The following is a 12,191-nucleotide window of genomic DNA, read 5'->3' as shown; positions in this document are numbered from 1 at the left end:
AGCATTTTGCAGAAGAAGCCTTTCAAATTTCCTAATAAGATGTCCAAAATGCAGCTATGTGCAGAAGATCAAGCCTTCTGTTACTTCTCCTGGTCCTTGGAACAGAAGTCAGAACTCCTGCTTTAGCTGACTTCGTTGCTTTTCCAGCCAAATCAAAATTTACAGGTAGGTGAAACAGGAGGTTTGCCCTAGGATGCCTCTAGCTGTTTTACCTAACCCATTACTCTCCCACCTTTTGTCATATTTTCCCTCCCTCTCCATTAATTTACCGTAAAGCTGACAGCCTTTGGACCCATTTTCCATCAAACCCTGTTTTCCAGTCTTTTATTTATACCCTCAGACCTTTGTTACCCACTATAAGGGAATGGAATGATAAAAAACTATACATTTCCTCTCCCAGTGACTTTGCATTTTAGAAGGAATCAAAGTCTGATACCAGTGGTCCCTTGATGTAAGAAAAAACTATGTGGGGAGCTTATCTAACATGCATATCGATGAGCTCCAATACCTAAGAATCTGGTTAAAAAGTTCTGGGGCGGGACCTAGGAATCCATGTTTTAATCAAGCATCTCATGTGATTTTTTTTTTTTTTTTTTTGAGATGGAGTCTCGCTCTATCACCCAGGCTGGTATGCAGTGGTGCCATCTTAGCTCACCGCAACCTCTGCCTCCTGGGTTCAAGCGATTCTCCTGCCTCAGCCTCCCGAGTAGCTGGGACTACAGGCGCCCACCACCACGCCTGGCTAATTTTTCTATTTTTAGTAGAGATGGGGTTTCACCATATTGGCCAGGCTAGTGTCGAACTCTTGGCCTTCTGATTTGCCTGCCTGGGCCTCCCAAAGTGCTGGGATTACAGGTGTGAGCCACTGCGCCTGGCCTCATGTGATTTTGATAGTTGTTTCAGGAGCCACACTTTGAGAGTAATGCCTCAAGTTAAAGGGCAGAGTCACTGATGCTAGAGTTGCATGCATAAGCTGTGAGAAGTGAAGGCTTTATTGAGTCCCAGGAGTCATGCCATACAGACAGTTGCACACAAATCTATAAACTGTCTTCTGATTCTAAAATTGTGTCACATGGTATGTCAACGGGTACATCACTGAAACACCTGGGCTAAGTGGCCACCATATCTTATGGGGTTATGTGAAATTTTGTTGTTATTAAAGCTGTTCAAGAGTGCCAAGTCCTGACCTGCCTCTCCTCCCTGTGAGATTCCCTAGAAAATTATAAACATGAAATTACAGTCAATTAAAACTATAACTCCTATTTCATTATTAGCTGGAATAAAGTTGAATAATGTGCAGCGTAGAGCTCTGTAAATGCTGGATTGCAGTCCAGCAGTTTGGTTCATGGTCAGTTCAGGGTCTTCTATTTCACCACTTCCCACAGTCTGAATTCTCAAGTTGATATTTCCAAATGTGCTTCTGAAGAGCAAGAGATTGCCAGACTGCTGAGCCATTTACTTGGTAAGCCATATGATAATAGTGGGAGAGAGAGATAAAATAAGAGCTAGATATATATAGAGAGAATGCTTGGCTCTGCTTACTATTACTATGTAGAGGATAAAATGGGCAGAAGTAGATCTGGTGCAGGAAAAGGTGGCTGAAGGCCAGGATAGACCTAAACAGCTGACACCAAATTATAAAGCAGAAGTGTGGCCCTACATACACGTTGGATGACTTTTACTCTGGTGAAATGCTTCCATGGTTTTTAAATTCCTGGCATCAGTTATACCTCCACTCTTTTTACTCTCATTTAAGAAAGCATACCAAAATGAAAAAGAGTAATTTCTTTATAAGTCTTGAATCTGTTATAGTTAATTAAGAATGTCATTTGCAAACTTTGAAGCTTTAATGATTACTGGTAACAACATTTTACAGCTGATTGTGATCTATCAATATATTATCACCTAGTGTGCCGGGTTCTGGTAAATACACCTGCAACCTGTTCCTGGAGCCGAGGCAAGCAGCAATTTCAGATGAGGTCAATCCTCTGCTGCTCTCTCTAGTTCTTGAACTCCTCTTTCCCCCCCCTCCCCCCCACTCCCCATACAACTCGAGACTCCAGGGTTCAGGCTCTGGGTGATGGGGCAGGGTGGAAGGAGGTTCTAGTGGGGAAGCAGAAAAGTTGGCTTACGTCAACTTGCAGAAGTTGGCTCTGTAATTCTCAGAATTAACTTGATCATCAATGGGGAGAGGTTAGGAGAGTTCCTACAACTGTATTCAGCTAATATACATGTATTTTGGGGACAGATTATATTTTTTTAATTTTTAAATTGTGGCAAAATACACATAACAAAATAGCCATTAAGTGGCATCAAATACATTCATAATGTTGTGCAACCATCACCACTATCATCCCCAGAACTCTCTTCATCTTGTAAAATTGAAATGCACATTTTGACTACATGAAGTACTTCATATAAGTGGAATCATACAGTACTTGTCTTTTTGTGACTGGCTTATTTTTACTTAGCATAATGTCCTCAAGTTTCAGCCATGTTGTAGTATATGGCAGAATTTAATTCTTATGGCAGTTTTATTGTTTTGGGCCTTGCATTTAGGTATTTGATCCATTTTGAATTAATTTTTGTATATGGTAGTAGATAGGGGTCTGATTTCACTCTTTTTCATGTTGATATACATTTTCCCAAGAACCATTTGTTGAAGAGACTGTTCTTTCTCCCATTGAATGGTCTTGGCACCTTTGTTAAAGATCAGCTGACTATATACAGGGTTTATTTCTGGGCACTGGAGTCTATTCCATTGGTCTGTATGTCTGTCTGTATGCCATTATCATGCTATTTTGACTACTGTAGCTTTATAGTAAGCTTGAAATCAGAAAGTGTGAGTCATCCAGCTTTGTTGTTTTTCAAGATTGTTTTGGCTATTTGATGTCTGTTGAGATTCCATATAAATTTTAGGATGGGTTTTTCTACTTCAGCAAAAAGTATCATTAGGACTTTTGGTAGTTATTGCATTGAATCTTCAGATCACTTTCAGTGGCACTCACTCCTTAATAATATGAATTCTTCTAATCCACGTACATGGGGTATGTTGCCATTTATGTCTTGCTTATTTCTTTCAGCAATGTTTTGTAGTTTTCATTGTATAAGTCTTTTATCTTCTTGGTTAACTTAATTCCTAAGTACTTTAATCTTTTTGATGCTACTGTAAATGGAATTATTTTCAAAATTCCTTTTTCAGATTTTTCATTATCAATGTACAGAAATGCAACTGATTTTTGTGCTTTGGCTTTATATGCTGTTATTTTGCTGAATTCGTTTATTAGTTCTAACTTTTTTGGTGTCTGGAATCCTCAGTATGTTCTACATACAAGATAATATCATCTGTGAACAGAGCTAATTTTACTTCATACTTTCTAATTCAGATGACTTTTTCCTTTTTCTTGTCTAATTGCTAGGGCTAGAACTTTCAGTACTATGTTGAATAAAAGTGGTGAAAGTGGGCATCCTTGCTTTGTTCCTGATCTTTGAGGGAAAGCTTTTTATCTTTCATCATTGAGTGTGGTGCTCACTGTGGGCTTTACATATATGGCTTTTATTATGTTGAGGTAGTTTCCTACTATTGCTAGTTTGTTGAATGTCTTTATCATGAAAGGATATTAAATTTTGTCAAATACTTTTTCTGCACCAATTAAGATGATCATGTGTTTTCCCCTTTATTTTATTAATGTGGTCTATTACCTTGATCAATTTTCATATGTTGAACCATCTTTGCATTCCAGGAATAAATTCCACTTGGTTATGGTGTATAATCATTTTAATATGCTGCTGAATTTGGCTTGCTAGTATTTTGTTGAGGATTTTTGCATCAATGTTTATAAAAGACAATGGTCTGTAATTTTCTTTTCTGGTAGTATCTTTGTCTGGCTTCGGTATTAGGGTAATGCTGGCCTCAAAGAATGAGATAGGAAGTGTGCTCTCCTCTTCAATTTTTTTTGAAAGAGTTTGACAGGTATTGATGTTCTTTAAATGTTTGGTAGAGTTTGCCAGTGATGCCATCAGGTTCATGGTCTTTCTTTATGGGGAGATTTTTGATTATTGATTTAATCTCGTTACTAGTTGTAGCATGATGTGGATTTTCCAGTTCTTTGTAATTTAGTCTGGGTGAGTCTTGTTTTTCTAGGAATTTGTTTATTTCATCTAGGTTATCCATTTTTTTGGTGTACAATTGTTCACAGTACTCTTATAGTCCTTTTGATTTGTGTATAATTGGTAGTAATGCCTCCACTTTCATATCTGATTTTAGTAATCTAAGTCTCCTCTCCTTTTTTCCTTGTCTGTCTAGCTAAAACTTTGTCAATTTTGTTGATATTCTCAAAGAACCAATTTTGGTTTCATTGGTCCTTCTCTATTGTTTTCCATTCTCTATTTCATTTATTACTGTTCTAATTTTTATAATTTTCCCTCCTTTTTGGTTAATTTGTTCTCATTATAATTTCTTAAGTTGTAAGGAGAGGTTGTTAATATAATATTTTTTTTTAAATGTAAGAACTTATAGCTATAAAATTTCTCCTTAGCCCTGCTTTCTCTGCATTCAATAGGTTTTGGTATGTTGTGTTTTTGTTTTCATTTGTCTCTAACTATTTTCCAATTTCTCTTGTGATATCTACTTTTTTGATTCAATAGTTAAGAGTGTGCTGTTAAATTTCCACAAATTTGTGAATTTTCCAACTTCTATTTTGGATTTCTAATTTCATCCTGCTGTGGTTGGAGAAGATACTTTGTATGATAACTTTTAAAATCTATTGAGATTTCATTTGTGGCTTAACATATGGTCTACCCTGGAAAACGCTCCATGTACTCTTAAGAAGAATCTGTATGCTTGTGTAACTGAATAATGTTTTCTGTATGTCTGTTAGATATAGTTGGTTTATTGTGTTAAGTCCTCTATTTCCTTATTTATCCTCTCTGGTTATTCTATCTATTATTGGCACTGGAGTATTGAAATCTCCAACTGTTATTGTAGAATTGTCTATTTCTCCCTTTGATTCTGCCTGAAGTTTTTGTTCCACATATACTGATGGTCTTTTATTAGGTGTGAAACTGTTTATAATTGTTATAACTTCTTGCTGTATTGAACCTTTTATTAACATATAATGTCTCTTGTAAGCTTTTTAAAATGTAAAGTCTATTTTTTCTGATGTTAGTATAGCCCTTCCTGCTCTCTTTTGGTTACTATTTGCATAGAATATCTTCCCTATCACTCTTAGTCCGTTTTTGTGTCTTTGGATCTTAAGTGAGTCTCTTGCAGACAGCATATAGTTGGCTCATATTTTTCAATAGATTCTGCCAATCTCTGTCTTTTGATTTGACAGTTTAATCCATTTAAATTGAAAGTAATTACTAATGAGGGACTTGCTTCTGTTATTTTGCCATTTGTTTTCTAATACCTTCTTTTGTCCCTCATTTCCTATATTACTGTCTTCTTTTGTGTTGAGTTGATTTTTTTGGGAGTAAAGCACTTAAATTCCTTTCTAATTTTCTTTTGTGTATATTCTATAGCAACTTTCTTTGTGGTTACCATGGGGATTGTATTTAAACTCTCAAAATTATGACACTGTAATTTGAATTTATACTAGTTTAGTTTCAATAACATAAAAACTCTGCTTCTTTACTACTTTGTCCTCAGCCCTTTGAGTTGTTGCTGTCCCAAAATTACATCTTTATACACTGCGTGCTCCAAAACACACACTAATAATTTTGGAAAATGCATTAGTCTTTGAAATTATGTAGAAAATAAAATGTTGAGTTACAAACTAAAGTTACAATAATACTACCTTTTAGATTAGTATTTTTTAAGTACTAGTCTCTTAAATCAAGTAGAAAATAAAAAGTGGAGTAGAAAAGAAAAAGCAGAGTTATAGTTGTTCATGTATTTACCTTCATTGAGATCTTTTATTCTTCATACAGCTTCAAATTACTGCCCAGTGTCCTTTCATTTCACCCTGCAGGAGTGAATTTCTTGCAGGGTAGGTCTAGTGGTAATGAACTCCTTCAGCTTTTGCGTATCTGGGAATGCTTTAATTTCTTCTTTACTTTTGAAGGACAATTTTGCCACATATAGAATTCTTGTCTGACAGTTGTTTTTCTCTCTCTCTTAGCACTTTGAATATACTGGCCCTCTGCCTTCTGGCCTCAAAAGTTTCAGGTGAGAAATTTTCTGTTAATCTTACTTAGACTACTCTTGTGTGTGATAAGTCACTTCTCTGTTGCTGCTTTTAAGAGTCTGTCTTTATATTTCAAAAACTTATAGTTATTAACTATAGTTAATAAGATGTCTTAGTATGGGTCTTTTTCATCTTACTTAGAGTTTGTTAAGCTTGGATATTTATATTCATGTCTTTAGTCAAATTTGGAAAAATTCCAGTTACTATTTCTTCATATGTTATCTCTTCTCCTTTCTTTCTCTCTTATTCTTCTTGGACTTCAATAATGTGTACATTAATCTGCTTGATGGTGTCCCACAGGTCTTTTTAGGCTCTGTTTACTTTTCTTAATATTTTATTTCTGTGTTCCTCAGACTCAATAATTTTCATTGTCCTATATTTAAGTTTACTGATTCTTTCTTCTTCCTGCTCAAATCTGACTTTAAATCACCCTAGCAAATTTTTCATTTCAAGTATTGTATTTTCAGCTTTAGAATTTTTTTTTGTTTAAAAACAAATTTAGAATTCTTTTTAGGTGTTCTGTCTCTTTATTGATATCACCATTTGTTCATACATCTTTTTCTTGACTTTCTCTGTATCTTTCTTTAGGTTTTTTTTCTATTTTATTTTATTTTATTTTATTTTATTATTATTATACTTTAAGTTTTAGAGTACATGTGCACAACGTGCAGGTTTGTTACATATGTATACATGTGCCATGTTGGTGTGCTGCACCCATTAACTCGCCATTTAGCATTAGGTATATCTCCTAATGCTATCCCTCCCCGCTCTTCCCACCCCACAACAGTCCCCGGTGTGTGATGTTCCCCTTCCTGTGTCCATGTGTTCTCATTGTTCAATTCCCACCTATGAGTGAGAACATGTGGTGTTTGGTTTTTTGTCCTTGCGATAGTTTGCTGAGAATGATGGTTTCTAGTTTCATCCATGTCCCTGCAAAGGACATGAACTCATCATTTTTTATGGTTGCATAGTATTCCATGGTGTATATGTGCCACATTTTCTTAATCCAGTCTATCGTTGTTGGACAATTAGGTTGGTTCCAAGTCTTTGCTATTGTGAATAGTGCCGCAATAAACTTAAGTGTGCATGTGTCTTTATAGCAGCATGATTTATAATCCTTTGGTTATATACCCAGTAATGGGATGGCTGGCTCAAATGGTATTTCTAGCTCTAGATCCCTGAGGAATCGCCACACTGACTTCCACAATGGTTGAACTAGTTTACAGTCCCACCAACAGTGTAAAAATGTTCCTCTTTCTCCACATCCTCTCCAGCACCTGTTGTTTCCTGACTTTTTAATGATTGCCATTCTAACTGGTGTGAGATGGTATCTCATTGTGGTTTTGATTTGCATTTCTCTGATGGCCAGTGATGATGAGCATTTTTTCATGTGTTTTTTGGCTGCATAAATGTCTTCTTTTGAGAAGTGTCTGTTCATATCCTTTGCCCACTTTTTGATGGGGTTGTTTTTTTCTTGTAAATTTGTTTGAGTTCATTGTAGATTCTGGATATTAGCCCTTCGTCAGATGAGTAGGTTGCAAAAATTTTCTCCCATTCTGTAGGTTGCCTGTTCACTCTGATGGTAGTTTCTTTTGCTGTGCAGAAGCTCTTTAGTTTAATTAGATCCCATTTGTCAATTTTGGCTTTTGTTGCCATGCTTTTGGTGTTTTAGACATGAAGTCCTTGCCCATGCCTATGTCCTGAATGGTATTGCCTAGGTTTTCTTCTAGGGTTTTTATGGTTTTAGGTCTAACATTTAAGTCTTTAATCCATCTTGAATTAATTTTTGTATAAGGTGTAAGGAAGGGATCCAGTTTCAGCTTTCTACATATGGCTAGCCAGTTTTCCCAGCACCATTTATTAAATAGGGAATCCTTTCCCCATTGCTTGTTTTTGTCAGGTTTATCAAAGATCAGATAGTTGTAGATATGCAGCATTATTTCTGAGGGCTCTGTTCTGTTTCATTGGTCTATATCTCTGTTTTGGTACCAGTACCATGCTGTTTTGGTTACTGTAGCCTTGTAGTATTGTTTGAAGTCAGGTAGCATGATGCCTCCAGCTTTGTTCTTTTCACTTAGGATTGACTTGGTGATGCGGGCTCTTTTTTGGTTCCATATGAACTTTAAAGTAGTTTTTTCCAATTCTGTGAAGAAAGTCATTGGTACCTTGATGGGGATGGCATTGAATCTATAAATTACCTTGGGCAGTATGGCCATTTTCATGATATTGATTCTTCCTACCCATGAGCATGGAATGTTCTTCCATTTGTTTGTATCCTCTTTTATTTCATTGAGTAGTGGTTTGTAGTTCTCCTTGAAGAGGTCCTTCACATCCCTTGTAAGTTGGATTCCTAGGTATTTTATTCTCTTTGAAGCAATTGTGAATGGGAGTTCACTCATGATTTGGCTGTCTGTTTGTCTGTTATTGGTGTATAAGAATGCTTGTGATTTTTGTACATTGATTTTGTATCCTGAGACTTTGCTGAAGTTGTTTATCAGCTAGAGGAGATTTTGGGCTGAGACAATGGGGTTTTCTAGATATACAATCATGTCATCTGCAAACAGGGACAATTTGACTTCCTCTTTTCCTAATTGAATACCCTTTATTTCCTTCTCCTGCCTGGTTGCCCTGGCCAGAACTTCCAACACTATGTTGAATAGGAGTGGTGAGAGAGGGCATCCCTGTCTTGTGCCAGTTTTCAAAGGGAATGCTTCCAATTTTTGCCCACTCAGTATGATATTGGCTGTGGGTTTGTCATAGATAGCTCTTATTATTTTGAGATACGTCCCATCAATACCTAATTTATTGAGAGTTTTTAGCATGAAGGGTTGTTGAATTTTGTCAAAGGCCTTTTCTGCATCTATTGAGATAATCACGTGGTTTTTGTCTTTGGTTCTGTTTATATGCTTGATTACATTTATTGATTTGCGCATGTTGAACCAGCCTTGCATCCTAGGGATGAAGCCCACTTGATCATGGTGGATAAGCTTTTTGATGTGCTGCTGGGTTCGGTTTGCCAGTATTTTATTGAGGATTTTTGCATCAATGTTCATCAAGGATATTGGTGTAAAGTTCTCTTTTTTGGTTGTGTCTCTGCCAGGCTTTGATATCAGGATGATGCTGGCCTCATAAAATGAGTTAGGGAGGATTCCCTCTTTTTCTATTGATTGGAATAGTTTCAGAAGGATTGGTACCATCTCATCTTTGTACCTCTGGTAGAATTCGGCTGTGAATCTGTCTGGTCCTGGACTTTTTTTGGTTGGTAAGCTATTGATTATTGCCTCAATTTCAGAGCCTGTTATTGGTCTATTCAGAGATTCAACTTCCTCCTGGTTTAGTCTTGGGAGGATGTATGTGTTGAGGAATTTATCCATTTCTTCTAGATTTTCAAGTTTATTTGCATAGAGGTGCTTATAGTATTCTCTGATGGAAGTTTGTATTTCTGTGGGATTGGTGGTGATATCCCCTTTATCATTTTTTATTGCGTCTATTTGAGTCTTCTCTCTTTTCTTCTTTCTTAGTCTTGCTAGTGGTCTATCAATTTTGTTGATCTTTTAAAAAAACCAGCTCCTGGATTCATTAATTTTTGAAGGGTTTTTTGTGTCTCTATCTCCTTCAGTTCTGCCCTGATCTTAGTTATTTCTTGCCTTCTGCTAGCTTTTGAATGTGTTTGCTCTTGCTTCTCTAGTTCTTTTAATTGTGATGTTAGGGTGTCAATTTTAGATCTTTCCTGCTTTCTCTTGTGGGCATTTAGTGCTATAAATTTCCTTCTACACACTGCTTTGGATGTGTTCCAGAGATTCTGGTATGTTGCATCTTTGTTCTCATTGGTTTCAAAGAACATCTTTATTTCTGCCTTCATTTCATTATGTACCCAGTAGTCATTCAGGAGCAGGTTGTTCAGTTTCCATGTAGTTCAGCGGTTTTGAGTGAGTTTCTTAATCCTGAGTTCTAGTTTGATTGCACTGTGGTCTGAGAGACAGTTTGTTATAATTTCTGTTCTTTTACATATGCTGAGGAGTGCTTTATTTCCAACTATGTGGTCGATTTTGGAGTAGGTGGGTGTGGTGCTGAAAAGAATGTATATTCTGTTGATTTGGGGTGGAGAGTTCTGTAGATGTCTATTAGATCTGCTTGGTGCAGAGCTGAGTTCAATTCCTGGGTATCATTGTTAACTTTCTGTCTCGTTGATCTGTCTAATGTTGACAGTGGGGTGTTAAAGTCTCCCATTACTAATGTGTGGGAGTCTAAGTCTCTTTGTAGGTCACTCAGGACTTGCTTTATGAATCTGGGTGCTCCTGTATTGGGTGCATATACATTTAGGATAGTTAGCTCTTCTTGTTGAATTGATCCCTTTACCATTATGTAATGGCCTTCTTTGTCTCTTTTGATTTTTGTTGGTTTAAAGCCTGTTTTATCAGACACTAGGATTTCAACCCCTGCCTTTTTTTCTTTTCCATTTGCTTGGTAGATCTTCCTCCATCCCTTTGTTTTGAGCCTATGTGTGTCTCTGCACATGAGATGGATCTCCTGAAAGCAGCACACTGATGGGGCTTGACTCTTTATCCAATTTGCCAATCTGTGTCTTTTAATTGGAGCATTTAGCCCATTTACATTTAAAGTTAATATTGTTATGTGTGAATTCGATCCTGTCATTATGATGTTAGCTGGTTATTTTGCTCATTAGTTGATGCAGTTTCTTCCTAGCCTTGATGGTCTTTACAATTTGGCATGTTTTTGCAGTGGGTGGTACCGGTTGTTCCTTTCCATGTTTAGTGCTTCCTTCAGGAGCTCTTTTAGGGCAGGCCTGGTGGTGACAAAATCTCTCAGCATTTGCTTGTCTGTAAAGTATTTTATTTCTCCTTCACTTATGAAGCTTAGTTTGGCTGGATATGAAATTCTGGGTTGAAAATTCTTTTCTTTAAGAATGTTGAATATTGGTCCCCACTCTCTTCTTGCTTGTAGAGTTTCTGCCAAGAGATCAGCTGTTAGTCTGATGGGCTTCCCTTTGTGGGTAACCCAACCTTTCTCTCTGGCTGCCCTTAACGTTTTTTCCTTCATTTCAACTTTGGTGAATCTGACAATTATGTGTCTTGGAGTTGCTCTTCTCAAGGAGTATCTTTGTGGCATTCTCTGTATTTCCTGAATTTGAATGTTGGCCTGCCTTGCTGGATTGGGGAAGTTCTCCTGGATAATATCCTGCAGAGTGTTTTCCAACTTGGTTCCATTCTCCCCGTCACTTTCAGGTACACCAATCAGATGTAGATTTGGTCTTTTCACATAGTCCCATATTTCTTGGAGGCTTTGTTCGTTTCTTTTTATTCTTTTTTCTCTAAACTTCCCTTCTCGCTTCATTTCATTCATTTCATCTTCCATCACTGATACCCTTTCTTCCAGTTGATTGCATTGGCTACTGAGGCTTCTGCATTTGTCACGTAGCTCTCGTGCCTTGGTTTTCAGCTCCATCAGCTCCTTTAAGGACTTCTCTGCATTGGTTATTCTAGTTAGCCATTCGTCTAATTTTTTTGCGAAGCTTTTAACTTCCTTGCCATCGGTTCGAATTTCCTCCTGTAGCTCGGAGTAGTTTGATCGTCTGAAGCCTTCTTCTCTCAACTCGTCAAAGTCATTCTCTGTCCATCTTTGTTCTGTTGCTGGTGAGGAGCTGCGTTCCTTTGGAGGAGGAGAGGCGCTGTGATTTTTAGAGTTTCCAGTTTTTCTGCCCTGTTTTTTCCCCCATCTTTGTGGTTTTATCTACCTTTGGTCTTTGATGATGGTGACGTACAGATGGGTTTTTGGTGTGGATGTCCTTTCTCTGTGTTAGTTTTCCTTCTAACAGACAGGACCCTCAGCTGCAGGTCTGTTGGGGTTTGCTAGAGGTCCACTCCAGATGCTGTTTGCCTGGGTTTCAGCAGTGGTGGCTGCAGAACAGCGGATATTGGTGAACTGCAAATGCTGCTGCCTGATCATTGCTCTGGAAGTTTTGTCTCAGAGGAGTACCCGGCT

Source organism: Gorilla gorilla, chromosome 10, assembly GCF_029281585.2.
Source record: "Gorilla gorilla gorilla isolate KB3781 chromosome 10, NHGRI_mGorGor1-v2.1_pri, whole genome shotgun sequence".
Classification (NCBI taxonomy): domain Eukaryota; kingdom Metazoa; phylum Chordata; class Mammalia; order Primates; family Hominidae; genus Gorilla; species Gorilla gorilla.
This window is presented reverse-complemented; position numbering follows the sequence as displayed.